This window comes from Natrix helvetica (genome assembly GCF_964273705.1).
Source record: "Natrix helvetica genome assembly, chromosome: 1".
NCBI classification, from domain to species: Eukaryota; Metazoa; Chordata; class Lepidosauria; order Squamata; family Natricidae; genus Natrix; species Natrix helvetica.
Window position 1 is genome coordinate 370037334 of NC_138548.1, and position 15687 is coordinate 370053020.

General features: G+C 42.5%; 1 protein-coding gene across 1 annotated transcript in view; it reads left to right on the forward strand.

Annotated features, from left to right (window-relative positions):
• The window catches only part of LOC309384592 (vomeronasal type-2 receptor 26-like), a gene marked incomplete at its 3' end in the record, with an annotated part of 326225 nt that overhangs the window by 111741 nt on the left and 198797 nt on the right, over positions 1–15687 (forward strand). The gene's annotated exons all lie outside the window — the stretch shown is intronic.

A 15687-nucleotide genomic window follows, 5' to 3' on the forward strand; every position in this document is an offset into this window, starting at 1 on the left:
AATGGAGACACAAGAAATGTGGTCTTTCAGCTAACAGTGACTTATGGTAAATTTCACCATAACATCCCCATAGCAGCCCCTGAATCTGAAGATGCAACTATTTCTTATATCTACGACCTTCTTTCTTTGCAGATCACAGAAGGGCAAGAATTAACCTGAGGTTTATTATGCTGTTGTTGTCCCAAAATTGGTTCGACCTGGCACAAAAAACAAACAGAGCCAGACATGAGTGATGGACTTTCACAAACATTTTATTGAAGTGCTTCGGAAAAAGGGTCCCAGCTGCTAAAGGATCCGAGACCCTGAACAACAGCAAAGCACAATCTTTTGTATATTTGATTTTCAGAAATAGGAAAGTAAATTCCACAAAGCTGTTACCTTTTTGGGAGTTCAACCTTGCTTTTAGTCTATGTGTCTGTTTGTGTATGGAGTTGCACCTTGCTTGAGTGATTTTGCCCCTATAGAGTTATGCCTACCTGTCCTTTCACCCCCCCCCCCCCCAATTGTCATTTCTGCTGTTTGTCCTTTTGTTGCCAAATCTTGTGACTTCCTATATAATTTGAATAGGTGTTGTTGCATTTCCTTTATTTCAAACTGACCCAACTATACAGTTCTGATTCGAATAAACAAATTTGAATGGACACACCACACAAAATGGTTTATAACTTTAAACATAACTGTCAGGGTTCCAAATAGCATCAAACCTTAAATCAGAGTCCAAGGCAAAGTATTGCTCAAAGTTCCAATTTATTAAGAGAGCCATGTTGGCACATCTGGGAAAACCCGAATTTGAAAGTTTCCTGGTTTTCCCCACCTAGTTGAAAGTTAAGGATCTTGCCCCCACACCCACAAGTCCATCACATGGTCCAATCTCCCACTGCAATGCTGGCAGTTCCACCCATCCAGTTCTGGTCAGGTGCAGAGGTGCAGAGACAATGGATGACCTTGGTTTTCTAGAAAGAATTTTGTTATGGCTACATAGTATGTGACTCCTTCCAATCCCCCCTCCCATTTTCCCACAATAGAAAATGCATAGTAGAATAATAAAAAGTGTGGCAGGCCAAAGATCCAAAAGAAAAGATGGCTGCAGGCCTGACAATAACAACATGAAAACTCATAAAAAACACATCACATTATGAGTTGGGATGGTAGAGTATGATACAACTGTATCTCTTTGTTTGAAGGAGTTCTTCATATGATTTGTCTCCAGGCCTTTAATCATCTTAGTTGTGTGGGAGCCGTCTTAATATTATTTGAAGAGTTCCACCACAGCATGCAAATAAACATTGGAGTAGGAGTTCATTAGGGACGTGGTGGCTCAGTGGCTAAGACGCTGAGCTTGTTGATCAGAAAGGTCAGCAGTTTGGCGGTTCCAATCCTATGTGACACATAACGGAGTGAGCTCTCGTTACTTGTCTCAGCTCCTGCCAACCTAGCAGTTCGAGAGCATGTAAACATGCAAGTAGAAAAATAGGAACCACCTTTGGTGGGAAGGTAACAGTGTTCCATGCGCCTTCAGCGTTTGGTCATGCTGGCTGTCAGCGTTCCAAATATCATGCAGAATTAAATCAGAGGCCAAGGCAGAGCTATCCTTAAAGTTCCAATTTAATAAGACAGACATGTTGGCACAATCTGTGGAATCCTGAATGTGAAAGCTTCCTCGGATTCCCACCCAGTTGAAAGTTCAAATCCTTGCCCCACACCCACAAGTTCATCACATGGTCCAATCTTCCTCTGCCACGCTGGCATTTCCATCCATGTAGTTCTGGTCAGGTGCAGAGGTGCGGAGACAAAAGATGACCTTGGGCTTCTAGAAAGGAATGACAACAACACATTCCACAATTCTACTATTTACTATTCCCTGTCCCAATTATTACACTGTTGAAACAGCATAGTAAAATAATAGAGAGTGTGGCAGGCCAAAGATCCCAAAAGGAATATAACTGCAGGCCTGACAGGCGGCCTCTCCTCAGAAGAAAAATGTTTCCCGAAAAGAGAATAATATAAAAGTTAACATAAGAAAATGAACCATCTCTTCCCCCACCAGGGGGACCCTTTGGCAATTGTTTTACTAATTTATCCGCTTTTAGGTTCCACCTTTTCACCCAAGTAGCTTCGGACAAAGGGTAACCCTTTCAATGCACTAAATACTGTAAGCGACCCCTATTCAGCCTGGAGTCTACTATTTTTTCCACCTCAGATTGTGTTTCCCCTTCTATCACTACAGGAGGAGGGAAAGCTTGGGTGGATGCTCTTATGCTGGGCCCAATTACTGCCTTCAATAAGCTACAATGAAATTCTGGCCCAATTTTCCCTAGACTTCTGGGTAGACTGAGTTGAACTGTTACTGGGTTAACTATCTTCACTATTGGGAATGGACCTAGGAAATTTGGGCCCAATTCCTTGCTAGGCATTCTTAATCTTATGTATTTGGTAGACACAAAAACTTTGTCCCCCACATGGAAGGGGGGTTGGAGCGAGTGATGTTTATCAGATTGCTTCTTGTTAGGCCTCTGCCGCATCTGTTAGAGCCTTCTTCATATTTTCCCATCCTTTTTTTAGTGTGTCCATCCATTCATTCAGAGACATGGAGGAGGGAGGTTCTCTAGGCACCTCAGGCATGGGAACAAATTCCATGCCACTGGTAATCTGGAAAGGAGTAAATCCAGTGCTGCTGTGGACCGCGTGATTGTACGCCACTTCAGCGAAGGGTAGCAAGTCCAACCAGTTATCTTGCTGATAGTCCACATAACATCGGATATATTGTTCCACCACCGCATTGGCCCTCTCTGTTGCGCAGTTTATGCTGGGATGAACCTCTGAGCTCAGTTCTTGTGCAGACCCAATGGACCTCAAAACCTCTCTCCAGAACTTGGCTGTGAACTGGACTCCACAGTCTGAAATGATCCTCTTGGGCACTTTGTGCAGGAGCTAAATGTGTTTCACAAACATTTTCACTAATTTGTTTGCGGACGGCAACTCTGAGCATGTGATGAAGTGCGCCTGCTTGGAAACCAAATCAATAACTGTCCAGATTACTCTATTCCCACTGCTGTCTGGGAGTTTGATGATGAAGTCCAATGCGACCTCTTCCCATGGCCAATTAGGACTGGCCACCCGTTGTAGTAGTCCAGGGGACTTCTCCGGCAGTGGTTTCATTGTTGTGCAAGTAGCACAGCTTTTTACGTAATCTTCCACCTCCGATTTCATCTTTGGCTACCAAAATTGATGCCTGGTGAGGTGGAGCGTTTTTAGGAATCCAAAGTGGCTTCCTAGTTTCGCATCATGGCTTTGCTGTAGGACTTCCAGCCTCAGGGATGTACAGTTTGGACCCCTTCCAGGCTAATCCATTTTCCATCGCTTGATATCCTGGTTATTGTTGAGCCACTGGTCTGTTGGGAGTGCCAATTTCATAGCTGTCATCAGCTTATCCTGGCTTCGGTTAGTGACTTGGGCTGCCTTTTGGTGGGAGGAAGAAATGATAGGGTGAACAACTTCTCCCTTCTTACTTTCGGACTGCGGTTTTCTTGGCAAAACATTCCCTAACAAGTTTTTTGGTACTTGTTGGACCCCTGGGGTTCTTCTCTCTGCTGCAGATGCTGCAGGTTCTGGACTCTTGGGTTCAATCATCCCTGGGTGGCACTTTTCCTCCACCGGTGGTAGCAACCCAAACACAATCATCAATTTCCTACTGCCATCTTCCCACTTTATCATAGGCTTCCACTTGTCAAGCCATGCAAGCCCCAATATTATTTTTTCTGGCATCTCTGGAGCCACAATTAATGTGCGAAGTTCCTAGTAGTGGCCCACTTGTAACTTTACCAGTTCAGTTATTAGCGTGGTTGGGGGGCCTTCAATTAGCGTTCCATCTACCTGCTCAACCTAAATGGGACAGGCTAGAGGTCTTGTGCATATGCCCAGTTGCTTTACAATCGACATGCTGATTAAGCATCGAGTGCAACTGGTGTCCACAACTGCTTCAACTTCCCCTTCCACCCCCCCTTTCGGGTACTTGGAGGTTGACTTGGAAGGCGAAGGGACGGATGGGTGCACTAACCATTGGGTTATCTTCACCAATTTCCTCCTCTGAGGCCTCCCCATTGGTAGGACTTTGCATCACCTTATGTTGGGGATCCTCTTCCAGAGGTTGTTGGCCCAGATGACTCTTTTCTGGTGGCATCTGGGGCCTTCTCTTTACCACCGTGGCAGTTGATGTGCACGTTTGTGTCATTGGGGCTGGAGCCAAGCACTCTGATGCTCTGTGGCCAAGCTGACAGCAACAGTGGCATTTTATTTCCACCCTTCCGAGGGACGGAACTCAGTTGCACCTCTAAACTTAGGAACCACCTCATCACATTGTTCTGCTATCCATCCTGCAGCTTCCCCCTCATTCATCCCTTCTTCCATTGTCGAGAACTCTTCTCTGTAGGAAGGTGTGGTAAGAACCTGTTGGGGCATTGCATGAGAGACTGGAACCAGTGGGTAGGTCAATCCCTGGTTTGGCCACTGCCCAGTTATCTGCCATGGTGCCATCTGCTGAGGGAGGGAAGGTGCCCACTGGCATCCCTTCCATCCATGACCTGGGTTTAAGACCCATCACAGGGTTGCCTGATTCACAGGTTGCAGTTCAACCAATGATGGCTGGCTAGGGGGTTTTATGTGCCAAGGCCCCCTCTGCTGGCTTAGAGGATTTTCCCATGTTGGTGGCCAAGCAGGTGTCCACTTGCATCTATTCCATCCATGACCTGGAAGAAAACCCAAATTGGTGGTGCTTGATTCACAAGCTGCAGTCCTATTTCCAGTGGCTGGCTAGTGAAAGATCCTGGCCAAATCCCTTCTTGCTGGCCCAGCTCATTTATCACTGTATGCAAGGAGTAATTATCTCCACCCAAGTTTGAAACAGATTTGAGCACCACCCCCTAGAGTCAGGAACAACTAGCACCTATGTGTGAGGGGAACCTTTACCTTCAGGAGTTCATTGCTTGCTTTGGCTCCTACATCTGATTTCCCCAAGCACTAGAATACTGAGCCCTAGAAGGCACTAGAGAGTAGAGGAATTTTCACTTTTTAAAGAAAAAAATATTTGTTTCCACTGCCAACCATAAGAGGTCACACTCTCTGATGAGGTGAGGAATTTCCCATTCAATCCTCTTCTGGTTCCTCAGAGGGCTGGAGAGGAAGAAGGGAGGGAACAAGGAGAGCAAAGTGGGCAGTAGCTGCTTCCCTACAGCTGGGTCTCTTCAGAACTGAAGGAGCTCAGAGGAGGGGAGTGTTCGGCCTTGAGGACACCTTTTCCATTATTATAGGGTGGTAGATACTGATATTGAACACTAGAGGGTAACCAGGGAATCAAGAGGGTTTTTTTTAAAAAAAATCTTCCTCTGATAACAAGCAGAAGTCACATACCAACCACAGATCTTTATTTATCCTCCCCCCTAAGAAATTGGCAATGATGGATAGACTAGGTGGTGCTAGGACAATCACACAGCTGACGAGGGACAAAGACACTTGGATGCCAATCCTCTGAGAAAGGCACAGTCTATGAAGGTCTCTGCTACAGAAGATTCCTCACCAGAAGGCAGTAAGTCTGTTCAGCACCTCAGCCCAGAGAAACTGGAATGGGAGGCTAAGAGAGAGGAACCCATAAAAAGGGTGAAAGTTGATCTGGAGCTTAACTGAAGGGAGATTGATGAGAAAGAGCATCAAACCCAAATAGAGCTCTGGAAGTTGCAACACTTCATCATCCACATTAACCGTTCTCTTCCCAATAGAACCAGATCCCGGGGGAATTGAAGTACCAATTCTGAAATAACCATGAAGGAGATGAGGTTGAGACACTCCTAACTAACTTTGAAGATATCTACCAAGCTGAAAGCAGTCCAAAGCCCAGGACATGGTTCATATGTCTCCTCTCTTAAAGGGTTGCTTAAGTCAAATATTGGCTAACTTGTGTGCTGAAGAAAAGGAGGACTACCAATTGTTTTAAAATACAAATATTAATGGTTAACTTATTTTATTATTTTATTATTATTATTATTTTGATTAAAATAACTACTTTTTATCTCCTTCAGTTTTGAATAACATCAGTTGTCAAACAGAGGCAACTGAAGCATAAAAACCAAGAACTGCAATCAAAAATTAAATGTTTTAATCGAAGAACCAATTTCATCATCAGTTCCCTGCTTTTATGATTAGTTGTTCCTTTGTGTTTAGATCTGGTCTCAGGAGGATAATGTAGCACTTGGGGAGGAAGATACAACCCAACAGCCCGGCACCAGAGGCCAAAATTGAGAAGACCTGCACGGCTACCATGTACTTCCCTTTGGTGCTCAGATAGGTGGGCAGGAAGGAGATCCAGACACTGCAGAAGACCAACATGCTGAAAGTGATCAGCTTGGCTTCATTGAAGGCCCCAGGAAGGTTCCTGGCCAAGAAAGCCAATGTGAAGCATATGACAGCTAGGAAACCCATGTAGCTGAGGACAACATAAAACATGGTGACGGAGCCTTCGTTGCATTGAAGGATGATCTCTCCAGGCTGGGAGTGGAGGTCAGAGTCTGGGAATGGGGGAGAAACTCCCAGCCACATGACACAGATGAAAATCTGGACACCAGAACAAAAAAGGATGATGGAGTTGGCTAAGCTCTTCCCCAACCATCTTCTCATCGTGTTTCCTGGTTTTGAGGCCAGGAAGGCCAGCACCACCGTGATAGTTTTGGCCAATACAGAAGACACAGCTACTGAGAAGACAATGCTGAACATTGTTTGTCTGAGAAGACAGGTAGCTCTCCTTGGTTGACCAATGAAGAAAAAGGGGGACAAAAAGCAAAGCAGTAGAGAGATCAAGAGGACGAAGGAGAGATCTCGGTTGTTGGCTTTGACAATGGGAGTTTCTAGGGATTGAAGGAATAGGATTAAAATGAACACTGTGGTTAGGAACAGGAGTAGGGCAAAGGAGATGAGGATGATCCCCAGATGTTCTTCATAGGACAGGAAGATTATTCTTTTTGGGATACATTGAATTCGGTTCTTGATTGGATATTGATCATCTGGGCACTTGGTGCATTTTTCAGTATCTAAGAAAACAAAGCAATATTTCTTTCATAGTATTTTCAAATTTCAATAAAACCTTTGGGTGAGATGCGATACTGAAAGATGGGAAAGTCTTAGTAAATTGTATATACACTCCAGACAAAAAATCCCCAGTGTATAAAACTATAAAAACAAGAACTATGAAGAAAATAAAGTTTAAAGAAGAAATATCTGGTGGCACAAACTCCCTTCTCTGAGGTAATCCTCCAGATTCTTATCTTTCACTGATTTAAGTTTGAGTTAGTTAGTTAGTTAATTTTAATTTTAATTTTTGACAGATGCTAGACATATGTTTCTACCAGGAATATTTAAACTCAGTTATTGATGATTGACCCACCAACTATGCTCTCAATAAATTCTGTAAAAATCCTGGACACAGGGTAAAGGTTGTGTAACGTGGTTGGATCCATGGAGAGCCTCTTGAAAAGGGTTGTAACACTGCCTACTTCAGGGAGATTATACAGCCTCTTCCAGTTAAAAATAATTGACTACCCTGGATTAGGGAGTATCTCCAAGGTGTAAGGCCTTCTAGAAACCCCTAAAAATGTGATTCTGTCAAGAGCCCTGGGAGTCACCTGGTAACAGAGCCCTACTTGCTGGTTGCATAGTTGGTAGCATCTTCAGGCATTCCTCTCTTGCTTTCTTGGAGTTTATTTCTCATTGTTTTAATTTTTAATTATTGCTTTAATTGTATGTCAACAAGAGTCTCTTTGTGTGAAATAGACAGCCATATAAATTTGATAAATAAATTTGAAAATACAATACAATAGCAGAGTAGGAAGGGACATTGGAGGTCTTCTAGTCCAACCCCCTGCCTAGGCAGGAAACCCTATACCGTTTCAGACAAATGGTTATCCAACATCTTCTTAAAAACTTCCAGTGTTAGGGCATTCACAACTTCTGGAGGCAAGCTGTTCCACTGATTAATTGTTCTAACTGTCAGGAAATTTTTCCTCAGTTGCTTTTCTCCTTGATTAGTTTCCACCTATTGCTTCTTGTTCTACCCTCAGGTGCCTTGGACAATAGTTTGACTCCCTCTTCTTTCTGGCAACCCCTGAGATATTGGAACAAACAATGCTATCATGTCTCCCCTAGTCCTTCTTTCTCTTAAGCTAAACATACCCAGTTCCTGCAACTGTTCTTCATATGTTTTAGTCTCCAGTCCCCTAATCATCTTTGTTGCTCTTCTCTGCACTCTTTCTAGAGTCTCCACATCTTTTTTATATCGTGGCGATCAGAACTGAATGCAGTATTCCAAGTGTGGCCTTACCAAGGCATTATAAAGTGGTATTAACACTTCATGTGATCTTGATTCTATCCCTCTGTTGATGCAGCCTAGAACTGTGTTGGCTTTTTTGGCAGCTGCTGCACACTGCTGGCTCATATTTAAATGGTTGTCCACTAGGACTCCAAGATCCTTTTCACAGTTACTACTACGGAGCAAGGTATCATCTATACTGTACCTGTGCATTCCGTTTTTGTTGCCTAAATGTAGAACCTTACTCTTTTCACCATTGAATTTCATTTTATTGGATAGTGCCCAATGTTCAAGTTTGTCAAGATCCTTCTGTATCTTAAGCCTGTCTTCTGGAGTGTTGGCTATTCCTGCCAGCTTGGTGTCATCTGCAAATTTGATGAGTTCCCCATTTATTCCCTCATCCAAATCATTGATGAAGATGTTGAAGAGTACTGGGCCTAAAACAGAGCCTTGGGGTACTCCACTGCATACTTCCCTCCATGTAGATGCAGTTCCATTGAGGACTACACGTTGAGTGCGGTTGGTCAGCCAGTTACGAATCCATCTGGTGGTGATGCTGTCTAACCCACATTCTTCTACTTAATCTAGTAGTAGGTTATGGTCTACCTTATCAAAAGCCTTAGTGAAGTCCAAGTAAACTATATTGACAGAATTCCTCTGGTCCACTAATTTTGTCACATTATCAAAGAATGCAATAAGATTAGTCTGGCATGATCTGTTTTTGACAAATCCATGTTGGCTTTTGGCTATTACTTTGTTTGCTTCTAGGTGTTCACTAATTCATTGCTTGGTTATTTTTTCCAGAATCTTTCCTGGTATTGAGGTCAGGCTGATAGGTCTGTAGATTCCTGGATCTATTTTTTTCCCTTTTTTGAAGATGGGAACCACATCAGCTCTTTTCCAGTCCTCTGGTAGTTCCCCGGTGTTCCAGGATCTCTGAAAGATATAATTCAGTGGTTCTGAGATGTCGTCTGCTAATTCCTTCAGAACCCTGGGGTGTAATACATCTGGTCCTGGTGATTTGAACTCATCTAGGGTAGACAGGTGCTCACTTACCATTTTCTTCTCTATTTCAATTTGTGTTCCTAATCTGATTTTTGTGGTGCTGCTTTTGATAGGTTGGACTGTTTTATCCTTTTGTGTAAAGACAGAAGCAAAACATGAGTTAAATAGTTCTGCTTTCTCCCTGTTGCTTGTCACCTTCTTGCCACTTTCTCCTATCAATGGACCAATTGTTTCCTTAACTTTTTTCTTGTTTTTAACATGTTGGAAGAAGCTTTTTTTTGTTAATTTTTACTTTTGTGGCAAGCCTTTCTTCATTGTGAGCCTTAGCTTTCCTCACTTCATCCTTACAGGCTCGGGCTATTTGCTGATATTCTGCCTTAGTTATGTCCCCCTCCTTCCACTTTTTATACTTACCTTTTTTGTCTTTCAGTTTGTCAGATAGTTCTTTATGCAGCCATGCTGGTTTCTTTTGGGAGCTGTTATTTTTCTTCTTCATTGGTATTGTGCTAGTCTGGGCTTTTGTAATCTCATTTTTCAAAATTTCCCAAGCTTCTTGAGTTGCTTTCCCCTTGAGGATTCTCATCCATGGAATTTTTCCCAAGCTCTCTCTAAGTTTATTGAAATTAGCTTTCTTAAAGTCCAAGACTCTAGTTTGACTTTGTTCTATTACTTGTGTTTGGATAATGTTGAATTCCAATATTGCATGGTCACTTGCCCCCAGGGTTCCTATGGCTTCAACACCTTCTATCATTTCCTCACTGTTAGTGAGAATTAAGTCCAATATGGCTGATCCCCTTGTTTCCTTCTCTACTTTTTGGAAAACAAAGTTGTCTGCTAGGTTTGTTAAGAACCTGTTGGATCTTCCACTTGGTGCAGAGTTTGTTTCCCAGTTGATGTCAGGGTAGTTAAAATCTCCCATTACTATTGTGATGTGCTTCCTACATACCTTAGCTGACTAGCAAAAAGTTCATCTACTTCCTCTGCTTGGTTGGGTGGCCTGTAGTATAGACCTATGGCAATGTCATTTCCCTCTTTAATATTGACCCAAATGCATTCAAGATAGTTCTCATCACTGTTGTGCTCTATTTCTTTAGAGACGTAGTTATTTCTTATATATAGTGCAACTCCACCTCCTCTTTTATTTGGTCTATTTCTTTTAAATAATTTAAATCCTTCTAGCTGTATGTTCCATTTGTCGGTTTCATCCCACCAAGTTTCTGTAATGGCAATAATATCGTATCTGCCCTCTTTTACTTGAATTTCTAATTCGCCCTGTTTATTCCTCATACTCTGTGCATTGGTGTATAGACATTTGAGTCCATTTTGATTGACCTTGTGTTTACTGTCTACATAACCTGTGTTATGCCTGACTGCCCCTATTTTCTTGCCACTTGTGTGATTCATGCACATGGTATGGCAATCACTATTAAATGCTTGGTTTTGCTTGACAGCAGGAGTGATAATCTTACCCACACACACATAAATAAAAATATCTTAAGAAAGATTAATTCATGAAATAATTCAAGAAGAGGAACTGAATCCACTTTCTAGATTTGGGCAACAATTTTAAATGGAGAATGAGTTCAACATTAATATCAATGAATATTAAGGAGATTGATCTTTTATTAGTTCTCCCCACACACACACTTTCTGTTCGTTTTGATCCTAACACAGCATGTTAGACTTTTTTTCCCTTTCAAAAACAGGACTATATTCCCTTTTTGTTGGTGTTATAACTGTTTGTATCTCAATATTTAACAATATAAGAAAATTGGAAAGATAAGAAAAAGTGGGAAGGAAATATCCATGTGACGGTTTTATGATGAGACATCTGTCTGATTTTCATTGTTCCTTAAACTCAAAATCTCTCCCTCAATTGTTCCTTCTAATTAGATATTTCAGCTTATTAGGATTTATGATCTTAATAAAGATTAATTGATTAAATGTATGATTGATGTATCTTTTGGCCTGTAATATAAAGTTGGTTTGGGAGAGCAAAGCCCTTTGAACTAAAACCATTCCTCAAATTACAAAGAATTCATAGAAAGATCTATCTAAGAAGGATAAATATGGAAGGACACATCCAAATTGGCAAATAAAAGAGAGATTTCCTAACCAATTCACAACATCCTTTTCCTACCTCATCCTTCATAATCTTTTTCTTATCTCACCCATTATGGAAGGAATTGGACATCATGAAAATTAATAACAAAACCATCAAAATTTCATTTCTCCTTAAAATGCACCTTCCTGAGTGGAGATGGTCCCCTCTGGACAAGGAACGCAGTCGTAGCAGCAAACTGGCTCTCCTTCTCGAGCCTTCCTGACAAATCCAGGTTGACATTTTTCCACACATTTGGACTGAGGCAGAGACTGAGAAGAGAAAGAAGAAATGCCAAAGAAAATATGTTGAGGTTCATCATTCACGTAAGATGGAGGTAGACATGAACATTACCAAAGAGGTATCTGGGCTTCACTTAGGGAAATATCTGGAAACTTCCAAATTGTTGCAGGATATACAATTGCAGGCAGATGCCTCATTTAGTTGCTCCTTTTTTTCTTGGGACATATCAGATGGCAAAAAATGGACCTTTCTACTGTTGGAAGAAATGTCCTTCTGGGTTCGGCTCCAAGTGGGGAAAAAGACACTGGAGACATGGAAGCTGCTTGGAAAGATGGTTTTAATGGTGGACAGGACCGCATGGCTTGAGTCCTGAACAGAAAAGGTGATCACATGCTTCAATGTTGGTGGAGAAGAAGAGAAGGGAAGAGAAGAGCAGAGCAGAAGAGAGGAGAGGAGAAGAGAGGAGCCTTGCAGGGCTTTTTATAATCTGTTCTGCCCCACCTATCTGTTTCCTGTTCCTTTGTAAGAAATGTATTCTGATTGGTTGCCAGACTCCCATGGGCCCATGCAAGGGCAACCTTCTAGGCTGAGTTTGAATCCAGGTTTGATTGAGTTCAGATGCCATGTGGTCAGTTGAGTAAAGGCTTATTATCCTGCCTTAATCCCATCACTCTGGAGTTGAAGAGGAGAATTCTTTATTATGTAAAGTGGAGTAGCTTGGCCTTCTTAATGGCCCATTGACAAAGTGGGGATGGGCCGGAAGCTGCAGGAATTTACTTTGTGTTTAAAATGTGTTTCTCCCTTTTTTCACATCCAGGAAAATATAATATTCTGCCTTATCAATATTTCCTAGGATATTTCATTTTTCTGGGAGAGGGCTAGGTGATAACTTCCTACACTACTTAACAAAGTCTGAAGGGATGAAATTGAGAAAAGAATTAAGCATCAAGTGACAACCAGAAGGTTCCGCCTAACAGTGGAATTAACATGCATTCCTCTCTTCTTCATATAAGAATGATTGTGAAATAAGATCAGGGGTGAAATCCTCCCAGTTCGCTCAAACTGGTTGCAATGATAGGCCATGGTTCTCTGAACCTGGGGTAAAAATCATTTGTGGCCCCTCCCTCACCCGGTCGCCCGATCGCTGCTTTCCCGATCACCCGATCGCTCTCTCACCGGCTCTCTTCCGGCCGCTTGCCACTTCGCTTCCGCCCCCTCTCCGCCCCCTATGTAAGGTCCCTTTGCCTAGCTACTCGGTTCGCCTCTCCTGGAACTTCTAAGAAGCCTCCTGGACAGCCGCCCACTCAAAAAGGTAAGCATTGACGGTTGAAGCCTAGAGTTTCCCCCCTCTCCCCTGCCTCCCCTGCCTGGCCTGGCTAAGCCGCCTGGCTAACTGCCAACTTTCCCTCCAGCCTCCAACTTGCTTCCCTTCGCCCTTCAGACCGAATCCGGAGCTGCCTTCCTGTTTCTGCTTTAGAAATCCCCGGCTTTCTGCCTGCAATCCATCTCTTTGGCTAGGAACTGAATCTGCCTTCTGCCTTCAATTGGGTAAGTAAGTGGGTTTTTTTTTTTTTTCACTTTAAAAAAAAGGTTACTTGGGGCTTTTTTTAGGAATTTATTTTTTAGGAAATAATAGCCATTTATAAAGTTTTAGCTGCTTTTATAAATTTAGATTTGTGCAGCTTTCTGAGATTTTGTGTGTTTCTGTAGTGTTTCACACGCACCACACAAACACACACAATCACACCCGGCTGTATGTGACATTTTGAGGCTTGTGATAGTTGGTATTGTGAGTTCTCTGTGACTGTGATTTCCCTGCTTGTTGTTGCAGGGGACATTTTGTGTGCTTTTACATTGTGTGAGAGTTGCACAATGGCATTGTGTTTCTGTTAAGTGTGAAAATTGCTCTTTGAGCTCTTTGTGGCTTTGGGAGTTTCCTGCTTGTGGCAGGGGCCATTTTGTGTGCATTTGCAATTCTGCTTGGGCAGGAGGTTGGACTAGATGACCGGCAAGGGCCCTTCCAACTCTGTTAATCTGTTAAATCTGTTTAGTCTGTTGCAGAGGCCAGTTTCTGTGAGGTACAACTGCTTTTGCATTGTGAGTGAGTTGAACAATGTTGTGAGTCAGTTGTGCTGTTTTTGTGTAAAGTGTCAAAGTTGCTTTTTGAGCCCTTTGTGGCTCTGTGAGATTCCTGCTTGTGGCAGGAGCTCTTTTGCGTGAGGTGTAGCTGCTTCTGTGCTGTGTTGCTTTTGTGTTGTTTTTGTGTTAAAACTAGTTTGTGTTTTTGTGTTTTGTGTGCTTTTGTATTGCTCCCATCACTGGACCTCAGCTAACAAAACTCTTTTTCTTCCTTTTGCAGTAGCAGCCTTTACCAGCAAGGGTGAAAAGGCAACAAACAAGCTCTTATGTAAGTATTCTTACTTAAGTATTCTTCATTATTCTTATTTAAGTATTAAATGCCTGAAATAATTGGTATATTTTCTTTTTGTAGGTCATAAGGGCAAAGAAGTGACGTTGACTTGGCCACGCCCACCCAGTCACATGACCACCAAGCCACGCCCACAGAACCAGTAGGGAAAATGTTTAGATTTCACCACTGAATAAGATATCTCATTTTAAAGTAAACTTTACTGTAAAAGGTTTCTTAAATGTTTAGTCCATTGAATTTATTAAAATAAAACTGTGGTGAAGAAAGAAACATCTGACCAGTAGGATCTGGAAAGATTCTTTTCTGGATTACATAAAACATTGCAAAGTTGCTTCCCTTTGAAAGAAATCCAAAACTCTCCCCCACTTAAGATACAGAGGAAAAGTTCCTTACAAACAAGGACTGACAACCTTAAAGGATACACTCTTTATTTCTATATTTATTTGCTCAATTTATATGGCGACCATGCTGGTGAACTAAAGCTAAACTGATTGACTAGTTTCTAAAACTATAGTGCCCTCTTAAAAGACAAAGCTCAAATTTAAGTAATGTTTCCTTTGAAATTGTCCCTTATTTCTTCTGATATCAAGATTCTTTTGCACCAAAGTGAGTCTTGAGTACTTCAGTTTCCAAGCCATTATCATGGTAAAATGGGCAGCAAATAAATTTAATCAATTAATGGATAAATAAGCTCACAACAGACCAGTCATTATTATTTCATGTGAACTGGAAGCCTTGGACCTCCTTCCTAAATTCCACTATCCCAGTGGAGTTAAAGAGAGACATGTATAACTATGGTCTCAGCTGATTAAAAAATGGCACAGATGATGGGTCTGCAAACTTAGGAGACCCCGACTCTAACCAGGCAATGAAGGATTCAATCAAGACCCTGTGAGGTACTAATACCACTCTATAAAGCCTTAGTAAGACCACACCTAGAACATAGCATCCAGTTTTGGTCCCCACACAATTAAAAAATGTTGAGACACTAGAAAGAGTGCAGAGAAGAGCAACCAAGATGATTAGAGGACTGGAGGCTAAAACATACAATGAAAAGTTGCAGGAACTAGGCAAGGCTAGTCTAGTGAAGAGAAGGACCATATTTGAGTGGCTGCACAGAGAGGAGGGGGTCAAGCTATTTTCCCAAATACCTGAAGGTCAGACAAGGAACAATTGATAGAAACTGAACAAGGAGAGATTCAACCTTGAAATAAGGAGAAATTTTCTGACAGTGAGAACAATCAACTGATGGAACAGAAGCTGCCTTCAGAAATTGTGGGAGCTTCATCACGGGAAGCTTTCAAGAAGAGACTGGACTGCCATCTGTCAGAAATGGTGTAGGGCCGTGATGGCGAACCTATGGCACGCGTGCCACAAGTGGCACGCGGAGCCATTTGTCTGGGCACGCGAGCCGCTGCCTTGTCAGCTGGCCAGCGCGCATGCGCGCGCTGGCCAGCTGACTTCACCTTTTTAAAAGCTATTTTTCACCTTCCCCAGGCTCCAGAGGCTTTATCGGAGCCTAGGGAGGGCGAAAAGAGCCCCCCCCCGCCCCCCCCGGAG